Source organism: Tenrec ecaudatus, chromosome 1 (assembly GCF_050624435.1).
Source record: "Tenrec ecaudatus isolate mTenEca1 chromosome 1, mTenEca1.hap1, whole genome shotgun sequence".
Taxonomy (NCBI): domain Eukaryota; kingdom Metazoa; phylum Chordata; class Mammalia; order Afrosoricida; family Tenrecidae; genus Tenrec; species Tenrec ecaudatus.
Window position 1 is genome coordinate 113,406,209 of NC_134530.1, and position 22,408 is coordinate 113,428,616.

General features: G+C 36.9%; 1 non-coding gene across 1 annotated transcript; it reads left to right on the forward strand.

Annotated features, from left to right (window-relative positions):
- The first annotated feature begins 19,475 nt into the window (after positions 1 to 19,475).
- On the forward strand, positions 19,476 to 19,608 carry LOC142438361 (small nucleolar RNA SNORA63). The gene has a single exon (XR_012782746.1). It is a non-coding gene; the product is annotated as a small nucleolar RNA SNORA63 (small nucleolar RNA).
- Positions 19,609 to 22,408: the final 2,800 nt, after the last annotated feature.

Sequence of the window (22,408 nt, forward strand, 5' to 3'; positions counted from 1 at the left end):
CTATATTGAGACTTGCTGAGGTCCTCCTATTTAGAGGCATTGGATATGGAAACACTGTTTTGTGTTCTCAGGTTCCTTACAGCACTCCATTGTTGACTACTAGAAGGACTAACAAGGCTGGGGCGTAACGTAAACGCCACTGTGCCCAACCAGAGTCCTCAAGCAAGCCGGTGCACCAGCTAGATGGTCTTCCTGTTGCACGTGTAGGGAAACTCTCTCAAAGATGATGACGGTATAAGGACAAAAGAGTATTTTACGCTTGTTTAAGTGCTCACACCCGAATTACCCCTATATCACGGAGTACTATGGAAGAGGTGTTAGACATTTTTTAACGGTTCAGTCACCACATATATGGCCTCTTCCTGGTCTCCTTCACAGCACAAGTTAATATTTTACAGAGTACTAGTAAAATAATGGGCACGTCTTCAAGGACTGGTGCAAGAGCGAGCACCAAAACACTTTCATTACCAAAATTGGAAAAGAGACTGAAAGTGAACTGTTTTACAATGATGGAGACACTGTGAGCTAAATCCCCAGTGAGATGGTCATCTAAGAAGAATTCAAACTAATAAAACAAGCAAATCAAACTATCATGCTTATGCTTATCATCCTGTGTTAAATTGTGAAATAACACCTTGGAAAATAGAATTACCCCATTTGCCAGAATTCTTTCATTATTCATTATGATGATTTCACTACAAATATATTTTCACTTATATGAGGTTAAATGACGCTGGGCAAAGGTGTATAGCAAAACTGTTAGCTTTTAATTTTGTCACAATATGCCTTTGAAATGTAGCGTGAAATTCAGAATCCTTTCTCAAATTTCTTCCAAAATAGAGAAGTAAATTCTTCCATCTATACAAGAGCCTTTATAGGGTGTTATTTTTAGTCAGTAAAGTATAAATGTTTGCATTTTATTAACTATTTGATCATCATTGGAAATGAATTTTATCATATAAGTGTTTATGGTATTCATAAAAATTACATCTACAACTCTGTAAAAGCTTGCAGTAGAAAGAGTGCCTGATGTTTAACAAAATATTAATTATAATAATAATTTTTATGAGGAGATAAATAATTTGCACAATTTTACAATTTAATAAAAATAAATCCCTATATATATACACACACATAGATAGATTGGTAGATAGATAGATAGATCCTTGGGATAGACATATATAGATGAAATAGATAGAGGTAGAAATAGAGATAGATATACACCACTGCCATCAAGTTGATCTAACTCATGCGAACCCTATAGGTCAGGGTGGAACTGCTCCCATGGCTTTCCAAGACTCTAGCTCTTTATGAAAGTAGAAAAACTCATCTTTTTTCCTCAGAGTGGCTAGGGGTTTCCAACTGCTGACCTTGAAGTTCGCAGCCCAGTGTGTAGCCACTCCTCCACAAGGACTCTATATCTACAATTATTTTTAATAATTGACTCAATGGTATTGGGTTTGAATTTGGGGTTTCTTTTGACCCAAAACTTTGATTTCTAATTAGGTTTAATTTTCTTCTTGTAGTAGAGAAATTAGGTTTTCTTTAGGTCTCATGTACCCCAGATGAGAAAACCCAGAACTTCTTCCAACAGACAGTGACATTCCACCACCAACAGTCAGCTCTTTCTAGATGAAGGGCTAGGAAAGGGCTGCCTATGAAGACAGACACTTTTAGACAATATTACAATAAACAACAATAAAACAGAACAAAACCCAATAAACAAAACCCTCCAACACCACTAATGCTACCAAAAGCCAGGTGAGATGTCACAAAGCAACCCTCCCATCCCTGATTAGATAAGGTAACAAGAGTTTTCATGCCTGCTTCATGGTACTGCTTCATGGACTTGTCAATAAGACTTGTTGGAGATCCTGGACTTGAACTCCACCTAGTGGCAATGAGATTCTTCTCTCCTTAAATTGGGGGTGTATCAGGCAAGACTTACTGGAGGGTCATAACTTTCACCACTGACCTACAATTACAAGGCCAATCTCCCTCATCCTAAGAGTGGCGATGAAAGAACCTAAATGAGATGCTACAATTCCTCCCACTCAGGGAAGTATCAGAAGAAGTTGACAGAGGACCCAAAACTATTTGGTCCACCCAGTGATAACAAAAGTACCCCCATATATTTTAATAAAGCCTAGTGGAACACCTGGATTTCCTTCAACACCTATTTAAAAAAAGAGAGAGAAATGAAATGGTGAAATGGTACTCTACTCTCCTGCTGGAGTGTGATCAGAGGAATTCTCTAAAATTTAAGATTTAATATGACCTAGAGTCTTATCAAATGAAACTCAAAATTTTCTGTCCGCAAAAAAACACATTATTTCATAAACTAGGAAGATCCCAACCCAAACGGAAAACAGAAAACCAGCTAACAGATGCCAACACCAAGAAGATCAATAAGAGAAATGTTTGAAAATAGCCAGCACACAATGCTTTATCAAGCATGCTAGACATAACACACTAGGACGTCTCGCCAAAAGAAATGAAAAGTCTCAGAAGAGTTTTAAAAATCTATAGAAAAAAATGAACAGTTATAGAACTTACAAAGAAAAATAAGCCACGTTAAAACACTCAATGGATGGAATCAAGAGCGGAATGAAAGGCTAAAAGAAAATACGTTCACAGAAATAAAAGCTAATCACTGTCACTAAATCCATTTCAACGCACTCTGACCTTTTCAGACAGGGAAGAACTGCACCTGTGGATTTTCAAGACTGTAAACTTCTAACAGGTGTAGAAAACCTTTCTCCAGTGTAGCAATTGGTGGTTTTGAACTACTGACCTTATGCTTAGCAGCCCAAGCCCTACCCGACTACACCAGGGATCCTTGAACTAGAAGACAGAACAATAGAAATAAAATAACCTGAGCAGAGGGAAAACTGGCCGAGTGGCAGAGGGAAGAATATAAAAGAAACAAACATCAGGAATGTGTGAGCCTACAACAAAATATTAACGTTTGTTTATTCTGGATTCCTGAAAGGATAGAGTAGGGGGTGGAGCTAAAAATGTATGTGAATAAATAATAATATAAATTCATGAACCAAGAAATCCCTTAAGAGGTTTAAGCCAACAAAATTCACAAAATCTGAAATCTGAAGAGAAGGAACAAATGTTTTGAAATCTGAGAAATGCCACCTTACTTATAGGAGAAAAACACTTCCACTGACAAGTGGGTTCTCAACAGAAATCATGAAAGACAGAGGGCCGTAGCACAACACTGCTCAAGTTCTGAAAGAAAATAGCTGTCAGCGCAGAATTTTCAGTGACTATATCCTGACATTGACATGAGGAAGGAATCAAGCAATATTCAGGAAAACGAAGATAATTTATTGCATACACGCATTCCATAATGGATGGGGAAAGAATATCCTCTACAGAAGAATTAAAGAATAATAGAAATAACTCTGGAAAGTCAGAAAGAGCATGGTAAAGTAAAAATATAAATAAATACAATAGATTGTTTTCCTGTTGACTCTTCTAAATTATGTTGAATGAGTTAAGCAAACATAACACTGCCTGAATTGATTCTAAACACATGTTAAAATATCTAAAATAATTGTATTATAAATGATGGAGGCTAAAGGGATATAAAGGAAGCTAAGATTTCTGCACTTTATTCTTAGTGGAAAGATAAGAAGACCAATGAGTAAGATTATGCATAATTTCCCATGAACTTTTGAAACCTTTTATGTATACACACACAAACATACAGACAATTACCACTAGCATCTTACACAATGATAAGGTACTCTCGAAACACTGTAAATCAGTCAGCATTGAATTCTAAGGAATGTAAGGTAAACCGGGGGAAATTAGGGAACACTCAGCACACATGAAGTGAAGGAAACAAAAATGTCATTATCCTACTTTTGTAGATTAATGCTTTCACTCTAAGATTGAAATAAAAGCATGGGTGCCTGCTCTAGGCACGCCTATCCAATATAGATGTGGAATTCTAGCAGCTACCCCAACGTAAGTTATGAAACAAAAGATATTTATATTGAAAAACATGAGCTAAAACTATTTGCCCATGATATCATTACATTTAGAAATCCCAAATGACTCATAAAAATGTCCTAGAACTAATAAATAAGTTCGGCAAGATTGTAGGATGTAGGATAGAGACACAAAAATTCATGGTATATCTATATACTACCAATAGTATGTCAACATTGAATTTGAAAATAAAATGCCAGGGGGGTGGAGGAAAAAAAAGAAAATGCAATACCACCTATAATTTCTCCCAATGGAAACATATAAGTGGAAAACTAATAAATTATGTACTGACATTTTAAAATTAGATTAGAGAAACCAAAGATGATATTAATAAATTAAAAGCTATAGTGTGTTCTTGTTTTGGATGACATAAAATAGTCAAAATATCAATTCTTCCCAAAGTGAAATACAAATTTACCATAATTGCTATTAAAATGTTAACAAAACATTTTTCCATCTCAGACAAGGTAATTCTAAAATATCAATGAATTGATAAAGAAAACACAATCATTACAATAATCTTGAAAAAGAAGTATAGGTGAGAGGGAAAATCCTGAAAAAATTAATGCTTGATCAATAACTGCAGAAATCAAGACTGGTATTGTGGGAGACGGGTAGAAATGCTGATCAATGAACAGAATTGAGAATACAAAACTAGCCCCATTCTAGCTATGTTTTGACAAAGATGAAAATATAATTCAATGAAGGAATGACAGAATTTTCAATAAATGGTGGTAAGGGATTGGGCATTGATCAGCAAATAAGATAGAAGAATCTTTGAGTAAGAATCACATTTTATACAGGTATTAACTCACCATTTGACCTACAAAATTGTAAATGCAAAATGAAAAACTATATTGAGAAAAAAGTATAGATATAATTCTTTTACACCTAGGATTAGAAGAGTTTTTAGAGTTGACACCAAAAGCACAATTCATAGAAGGAAAATTGATAAATTAGACTGAATTAATTTATTTTAAGTCCATAAAATTCTATGTTAAGATTATGAAAAGACAAGTTACAAATTGGGGGGAAATATTTGCAAATATTATCCATCATAGTGGTAGGTCTAGAATACATGAGAAACTCTCAAAACTAAATAGCTAAAATCAAGCGAAATCCAATTCAAAAACATGTAAAAGACATAAATAGACATTGAATCAAAAAGGCCAAATTACATTCCTTAGACTGTTTTACCAAAGTATCAGAAACGGAGTGATTTATAATGAGCAAAAGGTATTGTTTCACAGTTCAGAGATGTGTCGTCGGAGCCGTGTTCTCGCGCAGCTCAAGGATTGAGCCATTCTTCTCTTCCGGGACTTCTGGGAGCTCCAGTGTTCGCTGACATGTTCACGTGGCTCTGTCCTGGATAAGTCGGTGTCTTTTCCTTTTTCACAGCATACTGCTCCAGCGACATTAAGATCGGTCCTACTCTGACGGCTCCAATTCAACTGGGAACATCTTCAAAGTATGTATTTCAAAAGAAGGTTTATTGTCACAGGTATTAAGGGGGGATGTTAAAAATCTCCTTTCAGGATATACAATTTGATCTACAACGGATGATAAGAAAACACTTGAACAGATTTTAAATAGGATTAAAGTCATGATGAAACATTACCGAAACCTATCAAAATGGCTAAAATTAAAAAAACAATGTATTAGCACTATTTGTTTCTTGACAGGAATACTGAGAAACTGTATCATTCAATACTTTGATACTAAGACAGTTTAAATGTTAAAGGGAGTATGGAAAACAGTTTGGTTGTTTCTAGAAAAACAAACATGCTACTACCATATGGTACAACAATTCCCCTCTTGGGCATAACCCCAGAGACACAGGAACTACGTTCACAGGGAAATCTGTGCATACATGTTTCTAGAAGGTTTACTTCCAGGAACCAAAACACTGGAAAGAGCCCAGGTATCCTTCATCTGAGGAAATTCTAAGTAAATCGAGGAACTTCTACAATATGGAATGTTGTTGTTGGGGTGCTACGGAGTTGATTCTAACACATAGGGACCCTACATAGCGTAAGATAAAACAATTCACAGTACTACATCATCGTCACAATTGGTCTTATGCTTGAACTCATTGGTGCAGTCACTGCATCATTCCACCTTGTCAAAGGTCGTCCTCTTCTCTGTTCCCCTGCACTCTACCAAGTCATGTGTCCTTCTCCTGGGACAGGTCTAGTGCTGGGAGTCATCTGGTTCCACTGGTTCAGCAGAACTAATACTAATACCTCATGTTTTGTTTGGTGAACCAATTGTTAAAATGGCCCTTGCCATCACGGTTCTCTCTAAGGTGTGCAAAAGCATATTCTAAGAGCCCATAGTAATGCCAGTTGAATTCATAGGTGTAAAAAATAAGACAGGACTGTGCCTGTAATATTTATGTATTCATTTCATAAAATGTAATATTTATTTATTCATTTCATACAACTTGTTATACTTTTGATGAAATACTGCATTTTTATCTAGGTCTGTTACTTTGGTAAACAGACATGTAACATAAAGAGTAAAAGAGCCTATAAGCCAGAGGATGACATGCTGTCGTTTGCTTCAGCCTCAAATTCTCAAGAGAAATTATTAGTGGACTACACAATTTCTGAATATGTTCAAAGAGCTGAAAATATTGTTAGAAAAATGTTTTTCAGTTTGGCAGAAGCAGAAATGATTTTTCCAAAGACGAATATAATATTTACCAGAATATTACAAAAAATGAATATTACTCAATAAATAGAAATAACTATTAATGCACTAAAACCTGTATTATCTATAGGGCATTATACCAAGTTTAAAAAGTTCAAATAAGTTACATACAGCAAAATTCCATTTATATAACATTATAGAATTGGAGAACAGTATAATGGTAACCCAGTGGTGTGGAGAAAGGTGAGTTAGGAGATCAGTGGGCCTCACTATTAAAAGAGAGTACCCAGGATTCATTCTGCAATGGAAATATTCTCTATCTTGATTATATCAATATTAATATCCTGGTGGTGATATTGTATCATAGTTATGTAAGATAGTATCACTGAGGAACTCGGTAAAGCAAGCAACCACTCACTATTATTTCTTACATCTGAATCTAAAATTACCTTATTATTAAAAAGTAAAAAAAAATAGACACAGAATAAAGTATATTACACACGCACACATGAGTGAGCAAATACTCAATGACAATGAATTTGACTTGGGGTTAACTCAGAAGTTAGTTTGGAGAACTAAATGACTAATTACTTAGAAAACACTTAGAATAGCATCTATCACATGAGAGAATTCAAACATGTTATCTATCTCTCCCATGAGATGGACATTATTCTAAATTCTTTATATGTATAAAATTATTTAGTCCCCAAAATTAACCTGTAATTTAACTCCAAACCAAATTCACTGCTATTGAATGGACTCTGGCTCATAAGGACCCTATGTAGGGTTTCTAACAACTGTAAACATGTACAGGAACAGCCATGCATCATTTTTCTCCAGTTGAGCAGTTGGTGGATTTGAACCACCAACCTCAAGGTTAGCAACCTGACATCTAAGTCAAAGCAGTATAAGGTATCTAATTTTTAAAAATTGTTTAGATGATTAATTGAATATTTAGTAACTTTCCTAAGGCCATCTGATACTTAGATTGAAACAGACAAGTGTAGTTTTTTTATTTAGGGAAAATAAATTTAATAATTCATCATCTTGTTTCAATAATCATTTATTCATGGTTATTTTAAAATAAATATCTATATTCTCCACAATCCGTCAAATTATTTTGAATCAAATTTTATATGTCATGTGTTTTTTTGTTAAGTATCAAGTAGGCGCTGATCCAGAGCAAACCTGTGCAAAACAAGAGGTACTGCCCAGTTCTGCGCCATTCTCACAATTGAGCCCATTGGTGCTGCCACTGCGTCAATCCAGCACATTGAGAGCCTTCTCTTTCTCAGTGCCCTTGTACTTTACATGATGTTCTTTCCTGGGGACTGGTTTGTCCTGATAATATTACCAAAGTATGTAAGACGAAGTTGTGCCATCGTTGCCTGTAAGGATCACTCTGGCTTTACTTCTTAAACAAACAAACAAACAATAAAAACAGATTGCTTTGTCCATTTAGCAGTCCTTGGCATTTTCAATATTCTTACCCAGCACCACAAATCAAATACATTAATACTTCTGTGGTCTTCCTTATTCAACATCAAACTTTCACCTGCATAATGATGCAATGGAGAAACATTAAAGGCGGGAAACAGAACAGCAAGTGGAGCAGAGCAACGAAGTCCCCAGGGAGCACCAAAAATAGACTTTGGGGCAAGGGCTTAGCCCCCCAACAGACTCGACTGGAAAACACTCCTAAAGGCCAACAAACAGGCCTTGAACTAACTGTAAGCTTTTCTTTCTCGTTGCTGTGCTTTGTTTTGTTTTGACATTGGTTTATTGGTCTTCTTTTATTGTTGTTGTCTTATTTTGTTTTCTTGGTTTTTTTCTGTCTTGTTTTTGTGCATGTTATTATCTCCGTAGTCTGTCTAAATAACATAGGCTGAATGAACAATCTGGAGGAGAAAACAATGGGACTGACAGTTCCGGGGATCCAAATCGGTGGTGAGGAAGGTGTAGGAGGCCTGGTAGGGTATGACCAAGGGCAATGTATCTGAGAGGAATTACTGAAACCCTAATGAAGGCTGAACATGATAGTGGGACAAGAGGAAAGGAAAAGGAAAAGGAGGAAAGAGCTGGGAGGCAAAGGGAATTTATACAGGTCTACATAAAGACATGTATATATGCAAATATATTTATACATGAGGATGGGGAAACAGATCTATGTGCATATATTTATAGCTTTAGTATTAAGGTAACAAATGGAAGTTGGGCCTCCACTCCCTTGATGCAAGAATACTTTCTTCTATTAAATTGGCATTCTATGATGCTCACCTTCCCAACACAACCACTGAAGACAAAGAGGGTGAACAACCAAATGTGGTGAAGAAAGCTGGTGGTGCCCAGCTATCAAAAGATATAGCGTCTGGGGTCTTAAAGGCTTGAAGGTAAACAAGCGCTATCTAGCTGAGAAGCAATAAAGCCCACATGGAAGAATCAAATCAGCCTGTGTGATCACAAGGTGTCGAAGGGATCAGGTATCAGGCATCATCAGAACAGAAAATCGTATCACTGTGAATAAGCAAGAGTGTGGAGTGGAGACCCAAAGCCCATCTGTAGGCAATTGGACATCCCCTCATGGAAGGAACTCGGGAAGGAGACAAGCCAGTCAGGGTGCAGTGTAGCAATGATGAAACACACAACTTTCCTCTAGTTCCTAAATGCTCCCAATCTCCCAACCCCCACTATCATGATCCCAATTCTACCTTACAAATCTGGCTAGACCAGAAGATGTGCACTGGTATAGATAGGAACTGGAAACAAGGGGAATCCAGCATGGATGATCCCTTTAGGACCAGTGGTGAGAGTGGCAATACTGGGAGGGTGGAGGGAGGGTGGGGTGTAAAGGGGGAACCGATTACAAAGATCTACATATAACCTCCTCCCTGGGGGATGGACAACAGAAAAGTGGATGAAGGGAGACATCGAACATTGAAAGATATGACAAAACAATAATTTATAAATTAACTAGGGTTCATGAGGGAGAGAGGAGGGGGAAGGGAGGGGAAAATGAGGAGCTGATGCCAGGGACTTAAGTGGAGAGCAAATGTTTTGAGAATGATGAGAGCAATGGATGTACAAATGTGCTTTACACAATTGATATATGTATAGATTGTGATAAGAGTTATATGAGCCCCCTAATAAATGGTTAAAAGAATGAGAATACAAAGTGCACCTTATCCTCAAAGTAACATCTTTGATCTTCAATTTTCTAAAGAAGTCCTGTGCAACAAATTAACTAAGGCAATACATCTTTTGATCTCTTCCAGGGAGCTTCCATGAGCATTGATTGTAGAACTAAGCAAGACAAAAATCTTGGAAAACAAAATTTTCTCCATTTTTCATGACATTTACCTATTGGTTCAACTGTGAAAAGTTTGGTCTTCCTTACATTCAGTTGTCATCCACACTGAAGGCTACAATCCTTGATCTTCATCAACAAGTGCTTCAAGTCCTCATCACTCTCAGCAAAAAAAGGTTGTGTAATTTGCATACCACAGGTTGTTAAGGACTTTTTTTCCATTACTGATGTCACAGACTTCATGTAATCCATCTTCTCTGATGATTTGCTCAATATACAGACTGAACATGTATGGTGAAAGGATACAACACGTATTTTAAACCATGTATCATTCCCTTGTTCTTTTTGCACAACTGCCTCTTGATTCGTGTGCAGACTCTAAGTGATCATAATAAAGTGTTCTGGAATTATCATTCTTCTCAAGGTTATCCACATGCATTTGAGTAGTCAATAAAACACAAGTTAACCACTACATGCATTTGAGTAGTCAATAAAACACAAGTTAACATCTTCATTGAATTCTCTACTTTGCGCCATGATCTATCTGATATCAGCAATAATATCCCTTGTTCCCTGTCCTCCTCTGAATCCAGCCTGAACCTCTGGCAGTTCCATGTCAAAGTACTGCAGCAACCATTGTTGGATGATCTTAAGCACAATTTTACTTGTGTGTGGTCTCATTCTATAGACTGAGGATTCTGTTGGGTAACTACTTATGGGCATAAATATGGATCACTCCCAGTCAGTTGGCCACATCATTGTCTTTCAAGTTTTCCTAGCCTAGATGGGTGAGTGCTCCCCGGACTTCTTGAGCATTCTGAAACATTTCAATGGGTATTCCATCAATTCCCTGGATTCTTGTTTTTGCCTAATTCATTAAGTGCCATTTGAAATTCTTCCTTTAGTGCCTTGGCTCTTGCTCATGTGCTACCTCCGGAAATGGTGGAATGCCAACTAATTCTTTTTGATACAGTGACTCTGTGCATTCTTTCCATCTTTTCTTGAAGTATCCCACATCATTCAGCATTTTGCCCAAGAACCTTTATGATTGCAATGCCAGATTTGAATTTGTTCTTGAGTTCTTTCAGTATCCAGTTTGCTGAGTGTGTTCTTCCCTTTTGCTCTTCAATATTCTAAAGAGGTCTTGTGCAGCAGATTTATCTAAGGAAACATGTCTTTTGATCTCTTGTCTGGGGTATCCATGAGCATTGATTGTAGAGCCAAGCAAGACAAAATCCTGGACAACAACATTTTCTCCATTTACCATGATGTTACCTGTTGGTCCAACCGTGAAAACATTGGTCTTCCTTACATTGAGCTGTAATCCACACTGAAGGGTACAATCCTTGATCTTCATCAAGAGCGCCAGGTCATCATCCCTGTCAGCAAGCAAGGTTGTGTCAACTAGATCCTCACACTTTTCATTATAATATTTGGCTTTGTCTTCTCTAACTGCCCTTTGACATTTTCTATTCATCTCCTTGACTCATCCTTTCTTCCATTTGCTACTCTACAATTCAGCTCAAGTTTCAGATTCTCTTCTGATACCCTCTTTGATCTTTTCTTTCTTTCTTTCTTTAATCTTTCCTTTTCTCTCTCCTGTCTTTTTAATGACTCTTTGCTTTCTTCATGAATGGTATTCTTGATGGCATCCCACAGCTCATCGTGTTTTTTGTCATTAGTGTTCAATGTGTCAAATCCTTGACACAAAGTCCTTGAGATATTCTCAAATTTCAGGTGGAATAAACTCAAGGTCTATCTTGACTCCTGTGATTTGTTTTATTTTTTTCAGCTTTATCTTGAGCATACATGTGAGCAATAGATGTTCTTTTCTACAATTGACCACTGGTCTCATGTTAGCTGCTAATATTGAGCCTTCCTATAGTGTCTGCTCACAGATGTAATCTGATTTCTGTGAATTCCACCTGATGAAGCCCATGTATATAGTCACCTTTTGTATTGTTTAAAAAAGGTATTTGTTATGAACAAGTAATTGGTTTTGCAAAATTATGTCACATGATCTCCAATTTCGTTTCTATCAAGTCCATATTGTCCACCTTTGTTGGAATATATATTTTAACTAAAAATATTTCAGTATAAATCCCTAAAAATAAGAAACCTTTATTAAAACAACCCCAGTACCTTTACTATCCCTATAAAAATAAAAAATATTTACTCAATGTACCAAACATTCTGAATAGATGTTTAAAATCATGGCTTCTGACTCTAGGTTGAAGTATGAATTGAAATGTGATCGAAGTACAATTTTACTGATCGAAGTACAATTTTAGGAAAATTAGAGCTAGAAACAAAACTGAAGATGGGTTTCATAACAGACTATTATGGGGAAGCATCATGTGTAAGAAAATAGACTCACATGCCATTTTATTGTTGTTAGGTTATAATGGTGAATTTAAGTCAAGTTCTGCTTAGATTCTTGATTTCTCATGCATCTGCCATTACTTTTCCCAAGTTAGATTCAAATGGTTTTATGCAAAAATCATTTCACTTTCAAGTGATATCTTCAGGTCTTCTTTTTGGCTGCTTTTTTGATATTTCTGGTCTATTGATCTTTAAGCACACAGTGCAGTATTTTGCTTTTCTATTCAATTTAGATCAGAGATGTGTTTCTTTATTTTCCACATGCTTAAAAGAAAGTTAGTTAAATATTTGTTATATTTGTGAACATTAATATTTTGCATTTTGAATATTCACATCCTCCTAATTGTTACTTTTACCGAATTTACATATCTATGATACTATATTCTAAAAGTACAACAATGAAAGTTAGGAAAACTTCAAACCTGCACAGCATTTTAAAACAGGATAAATTATGCGTGATGTTAAATGGCAAGTATTTTAGGCAAATTTCACAGCAACTGAAGTTTAGAATGTAAAAGAGACAAATTCCACAGGTGACAGAATCAAATGATCTGAGAACAAAATGCAGTTTTTAAAAGCAGTTTTCTTCATTTAAAAAAAAGACAAATCAAACTAAAAAAATGATAGTGACAGGACACACTGAAATATAATTTAAAATATTTTGATAACATTTAAACATATTTAATGTACTGTACTAAGAAGTTCTGGTTATTTTCTAGAATTTAATAACAATATTCAACATCTCTCAAAACTATCCAATAAGATCTATTTACTTTCTCTAATCAGGTAGCGTTTCTATTTAATAAGTGTAGTAAATTGGAGTCATGCTATATTTATGTATTTATTAAAGAACACACCATGTTGGGTTCAGCAATCTCCTTTTCCAGGACTCAGAGACAAAATCTACTGCTAAATATTTGATTATGATTTATTTAACCACTAATTCCCCTTGACCTTTTCTAAGTCTGTATTCAATTTAATGAAAAAAAAGTAAAGTTTACACTTTACTTTTGATAAGAGTTTTTAAAATGTCTTTATAAATTAACATGTTTCAGGTTCAAACTTTGTTCCTTTATACTAATTGAGGCTCAAGAGGGGATGATGCTGTCTTAACCTTTGCTCTCTATTTGCATAATTAGGCCTTGAAACATGTCTATGTCCCACAGCCTTTGAGATTTTAAATTGAAAGGTGAATGTTTTTGTTTTGCTCTGTTCTGTCTTTTCTTCACTACCTTGAGAGTGAACCTGGTGGTAGAGTAGGTAACTTGTTAGGCTGCTGACCACAAGCCCAGCAGCTTGAACCCACGCACTGCCTTCTGTTCCCATAAAGATTTGCAGCTTCAGAAACCTACGGGGGCATTTCAACTCTGTGCACGGGGTCACTGTGCATCAGAATTTACTCAAAGGCAGTAAGTTTCTTTTATGGTTTTTGCTACTTCTTTCTTGCTTTTCACTACTAATGTCCTAAAGAACTAGTTCAGAAAATGACCAAGAGTAGCATGGATGAGACATTGTAACATGACTAAAACAACAACAAAAATGAGGGGGGATCTATTCCACCAGAGGACTTAGGACATTGGCATAGACAAGAAAAGGACAATGATTCTAAGAAATGGGAAATAAGGAAGGGGAGTGTTATGCTAACCCCAGTCTGCTGACTAAAAAAATGGTCCAAATGTGGTACAAAGTAGGAAGAGACAGATCTGGGAGCCCAGGAAATACAGAGAGGTTCTAATTTTCTGGGAAGAGTGCTGGAGTTAAGCGACACACAGAGCAAGTTTAGCAAATCTACAGAAGGGCCTTCTGGAGAACTCAGTTGAGAACTGATCAACACAATTTTGTGAGGAAACGATCCAAGAATTGGGAATGAACTACCTAAAAAGATTAGCAAGAAGAATACCCAGTGCCAGAAATATCATGTGTTTCCAGCAAGAAATACTGAAAAACTCACAAATTAGTAGGTATTAGTAAGAATACTAAGAGTTTGTTTTGTTTTGCTTTCCCATTCCTAGAATGGAGGGCACGTTTTAACCCTAGATTAAACTCTAGTCTGCCCACACCTAGCAAAACTGAAAAACAACACATGAAAAAAATCAATATGAATCTAAGGAATAAACATATCCTAGAACAAAGGTGCATAATATTTAAGGAATTTTTAAATAGAAATATAATTCACAATGTCTAGAATACAATTAAAGATTACCAGGGAAGTAAAGAAGGGGAAACACAAACCCTAATAACAGTAAACCATCGATTAAAATTGATCCAAAAGAAATGTCTATGTTAGCAGATAAGGATAGAAAAATAAATATGATAAATGTGTCCTATAAGTTCAAAAAGGTAAGTGTAGAAATAGAAAATACCAAATGACAAAGAAAAGGGAGAAAGAAAAACAAAGCAAAGTGGGAGAGACAGAAGTATACTGTGTGTGATTCAACCTTCACTGTATGTGGCAGTTTTCAAGGACGAAAGGCTGGTGACTTGAAGATGGAGATAACAATGACCTAAAATGAAATGCAGAGGAAAACTATTATATAGTATCAGTGAATTTGGAGCCTAGTTCATAGTTCAACTATAATCTGACTCTCTAAGTAAAATTCCTTTAACTATTGCTTACGTAATAGTTCTTGTATTTTCAGTTTTGAGGAAAATTATAGTAAATACACAGACCCAATAATTGCAACAAACTCCAAGCACACAACATGGGGGAAGTTTAAAACTATACTGGCACATTTATAAGTCAATTACTTAAAATGTGTGATAAGAAAATAAAGTTTTAAGAGCATCTAGAGTGGGGAAAAAAAAGATGTTCTTTTTATAGGAAACAGAGGTAAGGACGGAAGCACGTTGTTTCCTCTTAGAAGCAATGAAAACAATGGAGCAGCAACTTAAAAGGATCAGAATTTAAACACAAAACAAGCAGCAATAGAAACAACAAAAGTTTTAAAAAATCGTTTTATCAGAGGCTCGTACAGCTCTTATCACAATCTATACATCCAGCCATTGTGTCAAGCACATTTGTACATAGTTGCCATCATCATTTTGAAAACATTTTCTTTTTACTTGAGTCCTTGGTATCAGCTCCTCATCCCCACTCCCCCAAGGAACACTTGATAGTTTTTTCCCATATCTTACACCGATCACTATCTCCCTTCACCCACTTTTCTGTTGTCCATCCCACTGGGAATGGCATTATGTAGATCATTGTGATTGATTGCTCCCTTCCCTTTACCCTCCTGGTATCATTACTCTCATTATTGGTCCTGTTTATCTGTCTCGGATAACCTGTGTTTTGAGCGCTTATCTGTGCCAGTGTACATGCTCTGGTCTAGCCCAATTTGAAAAGCTGGGGAGGGGGGAGCATTAAATAACTAGAGGAAAGTTGTATGTTTCATTGGTGTTATACTGCACCCTGACTGAATTGTCTCTTCCTCGTGTCATTTCTGTTAGGGATGTCCAATTGTCTGAAAATGGGCTTTGGGTCTCCACTCTTACTCCTCCTTGTCCACATTGATATGATTTTTTTGTTTTGGGTCTTTGATGCATGATACCTGATCCTATTGACACCTCATGATCACACAGGCTGGTGTGCTTCTTCCATGTGGACTTTATTGCTTCACAGTTAGATGGAAGCTTGTTTGTCTTCAAGACTCTAAGACCCCAGATGCGATCTCTTTTGATAGCCGGGCACCATCAGCTTTCTTCACCACATTTGCTATGCACCCATTTTGTCTTCAGTGATAGTGGCAAGAAGATGAGTATCATGGAAGGCCAGGTTATTACAACAAAGTGTTCTTGCATTGAGGGAGTACTTGAGTAGAGGCCCAATATCTGTCTGCTACCTTGATACTTAACATACAAATATATGTACATAGCTCTATTCCCTTATCATTATATATAAATATATTTATATGTTCATGCCTATATTTAGACTTCTATAAATGCCCTTTGCCTCTTAGTTCATTCATCTATTTCCCTTTACTTTTCTCTTGTCCCACTATCATGTTCAGCCTTCATTTGGTTTTCAATACTTCCTCTCAGCTACATTGCCTTTGATCAAGCCACACCAAGTATCCTATGCCCTCCTGACAATCCATTTTACATCACTTGTTGTTCCCTTTTCGTTGGGTTGGTTGACACCCCCCTTTATTTCCCCTGCATCCCCTTCTCCCATGTCCCCCTCCCCAAAATCATCCATCCCAGTTTTTTCACCTCCAGATTGTTTATCCCGCCTATCTTATCTAGATGGACATGCAGAGACAATAATAAGCACAAAAACATGACAGAGCAAAACAAAGCAACAAAAGAAAACAAAACAACAACAAATGAACAAAAATAACAACAAAATAAAGAAAAACCCCTAAATAGTTCCAGGTCAGTTTGTTGACCTTTAGGAGTGTTTTCTGATAGGCCAAGTGTGATGGGGTGCCACAACCTGGCTCCCAAGTCTATTTTTGTATTCCCCGGGACTTCATTGCTTTGTTCCCTTTGCTACTCTTTGTTATGCCCTTAGCGTATCACCCCGGTGGAGAATATAATTTTTAGCTAGCATATTCATTATTTTAAATTCACTTTTCCTCACTAGAAGCTCCACACTACAATAAATGTTAAATATAGTCCTTTAAGTAGAAGCCAAATCCAGGGCAAAAAACAGTCTCAGTTCTTGTCCTAATGGATATTAACTATCAGATATCTTGGGTGGCCCTGGTGGCGTAGTGGATTGCCATCTGGAAGAGCAGCAGTTGAAAACCCCCAGCTACTCCATGAAAGTAGGACAGTGCCTTTCACTCAGTAAAGTCTCTCGGAAACCCACGAGGACAGTTTTATGCTGCTCTATAGCTGACCCTATGAGTTGGCATCAACTCAATGGCAGGGAGTATGTGATTAGAGATCTTAAACCCCATTGTTTCAGGCACACCATAGTGTAATACCCAGGGAAAGCAGCAGCCGTCCCTGAAAGTTAACCACAGCCACAGGTGTCATCCTGACGGAAAGCCCCTGTGTTCCTGAATAGAAATGAAACGTTTAATGTCTTCATTATGGAAACTTCTCTCTGCCCGCTTGCAGACTGATTTGTTAAGGAGCCTTTGTGGCATCATAAATGAAGTCTTTGACTGCTAAATGTAACATTGGTGATTCAAACCCACCAGCTGCGACACAGGAGAAAGGTGAGGTTGTTTCCACCTATAAAAAGGGAGAGGCTCAGAAAGCCTTATAGAGTGGTCACTAGTGAGAGTGATACAATGGCAGTGGGTTTGGTTTTCAGGCTTTTATTTGCTCAACTCCTAGACAGTTCTAATAACACACATCAAAGAAGTTCTTTGAATTCCATTCTGTCATGATTCAACTCATTTACAACTTTAATTACTTTACTGGAACGTCCTTTTAGCTCTTTTTCTAACAGAATCTGACTGTCTCACGTTTCCTTACAATGCTCACCAAGTGGAGGGTGCCTTCTTTACCCTTACTCCTAGACTCCTGGGCTGGGTGCACACGGTGGGACCTTTCCAATGACTCATATCTGATTAAGAGCCATTCTCATATGTCTACCTTCCAAAGAGCTAGGGACTTGAAGTCTCAGACATTGACTTTGTATACTTGCTAACTATAGCAGTAACTTCCATGTACCAAACTTCAGGATCTTACTCTTCTTAATAACAGATGGCATTAACATCCGCTCCATTCTCTTTTCCAAAGCAAACCCTTTGGACTTTCATCTCTTCCAAAGATCTTTAGCTCCACCACACCTTCAACTATATATCTGTGAAATACTGTACAACAATTAAAATAAATTAATATGATACATGGATGAAAACAAATCCAGGGGGGACCCCTTCTTTTCATCTATACTGAATATTTCTTACTGATTTCTGTCCATAGTCTATTATTACAAGTTTAATATGTAATGAAGATGTGCCTTGCCGGTTCAGAATTTAAGGATCTTGAGTTTTTGAGTCATTCTTTGAAGGACATTGTTTCTAAGTTTTCTCGCATTTATAGTGAGAATATTCAACTAATATTCAACTAATAAAATGTTTCAAGTTTTGGGCCCACGTTTTGCTGGAAGCATACAATACTTCAAAATTTTCAAATTTCTAAATACCTCCGTGAAAGGTAAGTCCTTATCTGTTTTTCTTGCTTTAAAATGTCAAGTTAATAATTCCTGTTTCTAACAATCATTCTGTTGTGATTTACTGACTCCAATTAAAGTCTTCTCCCATGCCCAACCGCATGAACCATGGAACAAAATGCTGCCCAGGACTATTGGGATCATAGAATGTTTGGAACTATATTTCCATCTTTTCTTCCAAAAGTATGTGTGTGTGAAATATTACCAGAATGGGGAACAACAGACATGTTCCTGTTCATCATTGTTTTGATGTCTGGAGCTCTTCCCGCCATTCTGACTCAGAGTGACCGTGACAGTTAGGATTTCTGCCCATTTGACTGAGCCAGGATTTTCAGTAGTTTGGCAGTTAAGTCATAGTAATATTCTATGATGGAACCTCACACGATGTAATCAACCCTATAATGGGATCTACTGTGAGCAGCCAAAAGATTAGGAAGGAATATAAAGCCCGTACTTCGGTCAGCGCCCTCATGCAATGAGGTTGAAATTAAGTTTTGTCAGGTGTGTGGCCTACTTCCTCTATAAGACAACGCTGTGAACAAAGTATGTATGCTTTGATGGGTCTGGTCCCTGCACCTGGGCTACTGACTTCTGGTCCTTAGACTTGAGTCACTGACTTGGCATATTATCTGCTTCCCCCGGGAATTTTCTGATCTGCTGACCTTGGATTCATTGGTTTCTCCAGTCTCAGCCTGACATACTGATCTTGATTATTCCACTTCTCCAGGCCCCAGCTGCAGTCCTGCTGATGTTGGGTTCATCAATGACCAAAGCTGTACGAGTCATAAGAAGTGTCCAGCTTATCAGCTTATCCAAACTTAGAAACTACCAGTTCTTGCCCACATCTATAACTGTGTGAGCCGTACAATTGCATATGTAATTACATGTAAATATATACATAATTACATATGTAATTGCATGTAAATACATGGCTCACACACTTGTAGATGTGGGCAAGTACTGTCACTTTCCAAGTTTGGATAAGGTGTTTGTATATAACAGCAGGATTTAGACTACAATGTAGCTGTTTAGTGCTATTTTGTCATTCCCCCTGCTCAGAGTAAAGCAGTTTCTTATCTATTCCTCTCTGCTGGTCTCTTGCAGCAGCCCAGGGACACTTGGTCTCATACATACTGAAAAAAAAAGATGTTTGTATATAAATGTGTGTGTGTGTGCGCGTGTATGTGTAAAAACACATACATATATAAGTATCACTTGCTTTGCTTCTCTGGAGAACTCAGGCAAAGACACAGACCCTCTTGTACAACAGAATGAACACTGCTTGGTCCTTTGCCTTCTTCACAATCAGTGCCATGAGTGAGCCTGCTGTTTCAGCCATGGTGTCAATCCTTATCGGTGAAGGTCTTCCTCTTTTCACTGATCCTCTATTTTTTCAAGCATAGTGTACTTCTTCTGGGACCAATCTCTCCTATTTTTCATAAACCGGAGTCAAAAACTAGTGTCTGTACTTCAGAGCCAGTGAAATAAATGTTGGGTTACATAGACACAAAGATAATTAATAGTGAACCTAAAAAAATGATGATATAAATATCTTGGAATATAATTAGAAAAAAATGAATCTGGAAAAATCTTCATCTATTAAGCTCAACCATAGTCCTAAAATTGATAATATAGGAAAATATAGAAATATTATTGTGATTATTATTTTCTCAAGGGGGCAATGAAATGGGACTGGGAAGACAGATTAACTTGTCTAAAAGTCATTGGTATTTATTTATTTATTTATTTATTTATTACTTCACACAGGCAATATTTAATTTGCACAGTACAACGAGATTCTGAAAATGATTGTGTGAATTGAAATCCTGTAATTATAATAGTCAATGAGAAAACTATATGTGTTCTGTAATCTCTAATTAAAATTAAAAGTCTTGTCAGTTATAAATTTACAATGATATAAAAGAATTGTATGATAATTATATAGTCCATAAAAAGTGAAACCGTTAGAACCATTCAAAATTTTTTCCTTTCCTTGTGAAGTTATCGAGACTAGATACAGTTTCAGAAATGCTTACCTTCTTTTAAACAGGTAAAGTGTGATGCAGAGCAAGAACCTTGGCAAATTGTGATATTTCAAGTTTGGATCATCTTCCAGTGTTGTATACTATTTGCTCTCAAGGTCATAAATTATCTTCGAGAGGTCCTTTAATGTGGCATTTGTTCCTCCTCTCACTTACTCTAGGACATCTAATCTTTTTTGTCAAAGGTATTTTTTCTCATTTATGTCGATAAACTCACCTTCATTAAATTACTCTGGTTCCATTATCTAGAATCTCTCCGTGGCATCTCCGTCAATACAGTCAGCTTTTTCTTCTATCATTTCATTTTTGTCTTATTTGAATTCCAATATCAGCATTATCACATTAGGTTTCTTTGCCCCATTCTCATCTATGCTGACCAATTCCCTTTAGAGTACCTGGTTTGTTTTTGTTTGTTTGTTTGTTTGGTTTGGTTTTAATACTTGTCACTAGGAGACAAGGAAACAACACAAGTACAAACTTCGCTATTTGCACATGAACTGAACTGTAGAGAGGTAGTGCTCAATTAGTGGGTGACTTTGAGTAAAATAGCGAGGTTAGTTACTGATTATGATGTTCCTCTTTTATTTGTATAGTGATTTGTGCATTGAAGATGCAATATTAACAAAATATTTTCATGAAAAATTGCTTTAAGCAATTCTTAGATACTGTACTGAGGCAACTAAAATTTGAACCACGTTAGTGAAAAATTGATTCAATTAAGCTACATTGTTGTAACTACAATTTGGAGCCATACAAAATGAGGACTGCCTGAGATTATGATTGCATTGTTTTCTTTAATTATGTATCAATTCTTTTATTTTGGCTTGCTTGTTTTCTCTAAGTTCCAAAAGGTCAAGAACTATACCTCTTTACTCACTATTAACTGGCAGCTCACCTAGTACCTATACTAGCTCTGAAAATGCCTGTTGGAGAAATGAAGGAAAGATGTATCGAATGGCAAAAAAGTACATTCTGACTTTCCCCTGGTGGCAGCACACGGGCCACACAGGCCTGGAGTGGCTGGAACAGATCTGAACTAGCAGGACTCCATCTGAACTCCAGCAGTCTTCCCCCCAAAGCCTGGGGAGCTGAAAGTCCCTGTATGGGCAGACACTTTCAAGCTGGTCAAACATACGGAGTTTGCTCCCTACCAGGACAAGTGGTTCTACACAGGCTTCCACGGCCTAGCACCTGCACCTCTGAGCCATGCAGGGACTGGCTTCGTTAGCAAGATTGCAGGAGGGGGCAGAGAAACAGTATCATGACCAGACGCCTCAGCTGGGGCCTCCAAACTGGCCCCCGAGGTCCCCAAGTCATGGAGGGGCTCAAAATGGTGGAGAAGGATCAGGCTGCTGGTCACAAATGAAAACTTCAGGGAAAGAGAGATCTGAACAAAGTCCCCAGACGGGTGGCAGCTGCCAACAGGAAACATTACAAGAAATAATGCTGGGTTAATAAATTGCCTCATTCGGGCACAAACAAACAAACAGAAAAAACAAATGTGTTCTGCCATTATAAGAGGAGAGAGCTTGGTTGCCCTGTGTGAGTATTCCTGGAAACAATACAGTGCTGTGCTTCAGAACATGAGTGCTAATAATAAATGACCAGTACGAGAGCCCCAGCATTGCTTTATGACACTGGGCAAGCAACTTAACCACTCTGTGCCTCAGTTTCTCATTTATAATAGAGAATCATGAAACTGGCTATTTAATTGAATGTTATAAATAGAAAACTGTGTGTTGAAAAATAATAGTTTAACATCCAAAATAGTAACCACTATAAAATAATAGTTATTATGCTATAGGAGATATGATTTTTGAAGCAATAGTACTAATATTGCTATAAACAATATACAGTCAGCATCTACAATATCATGAATAATGGTTACAG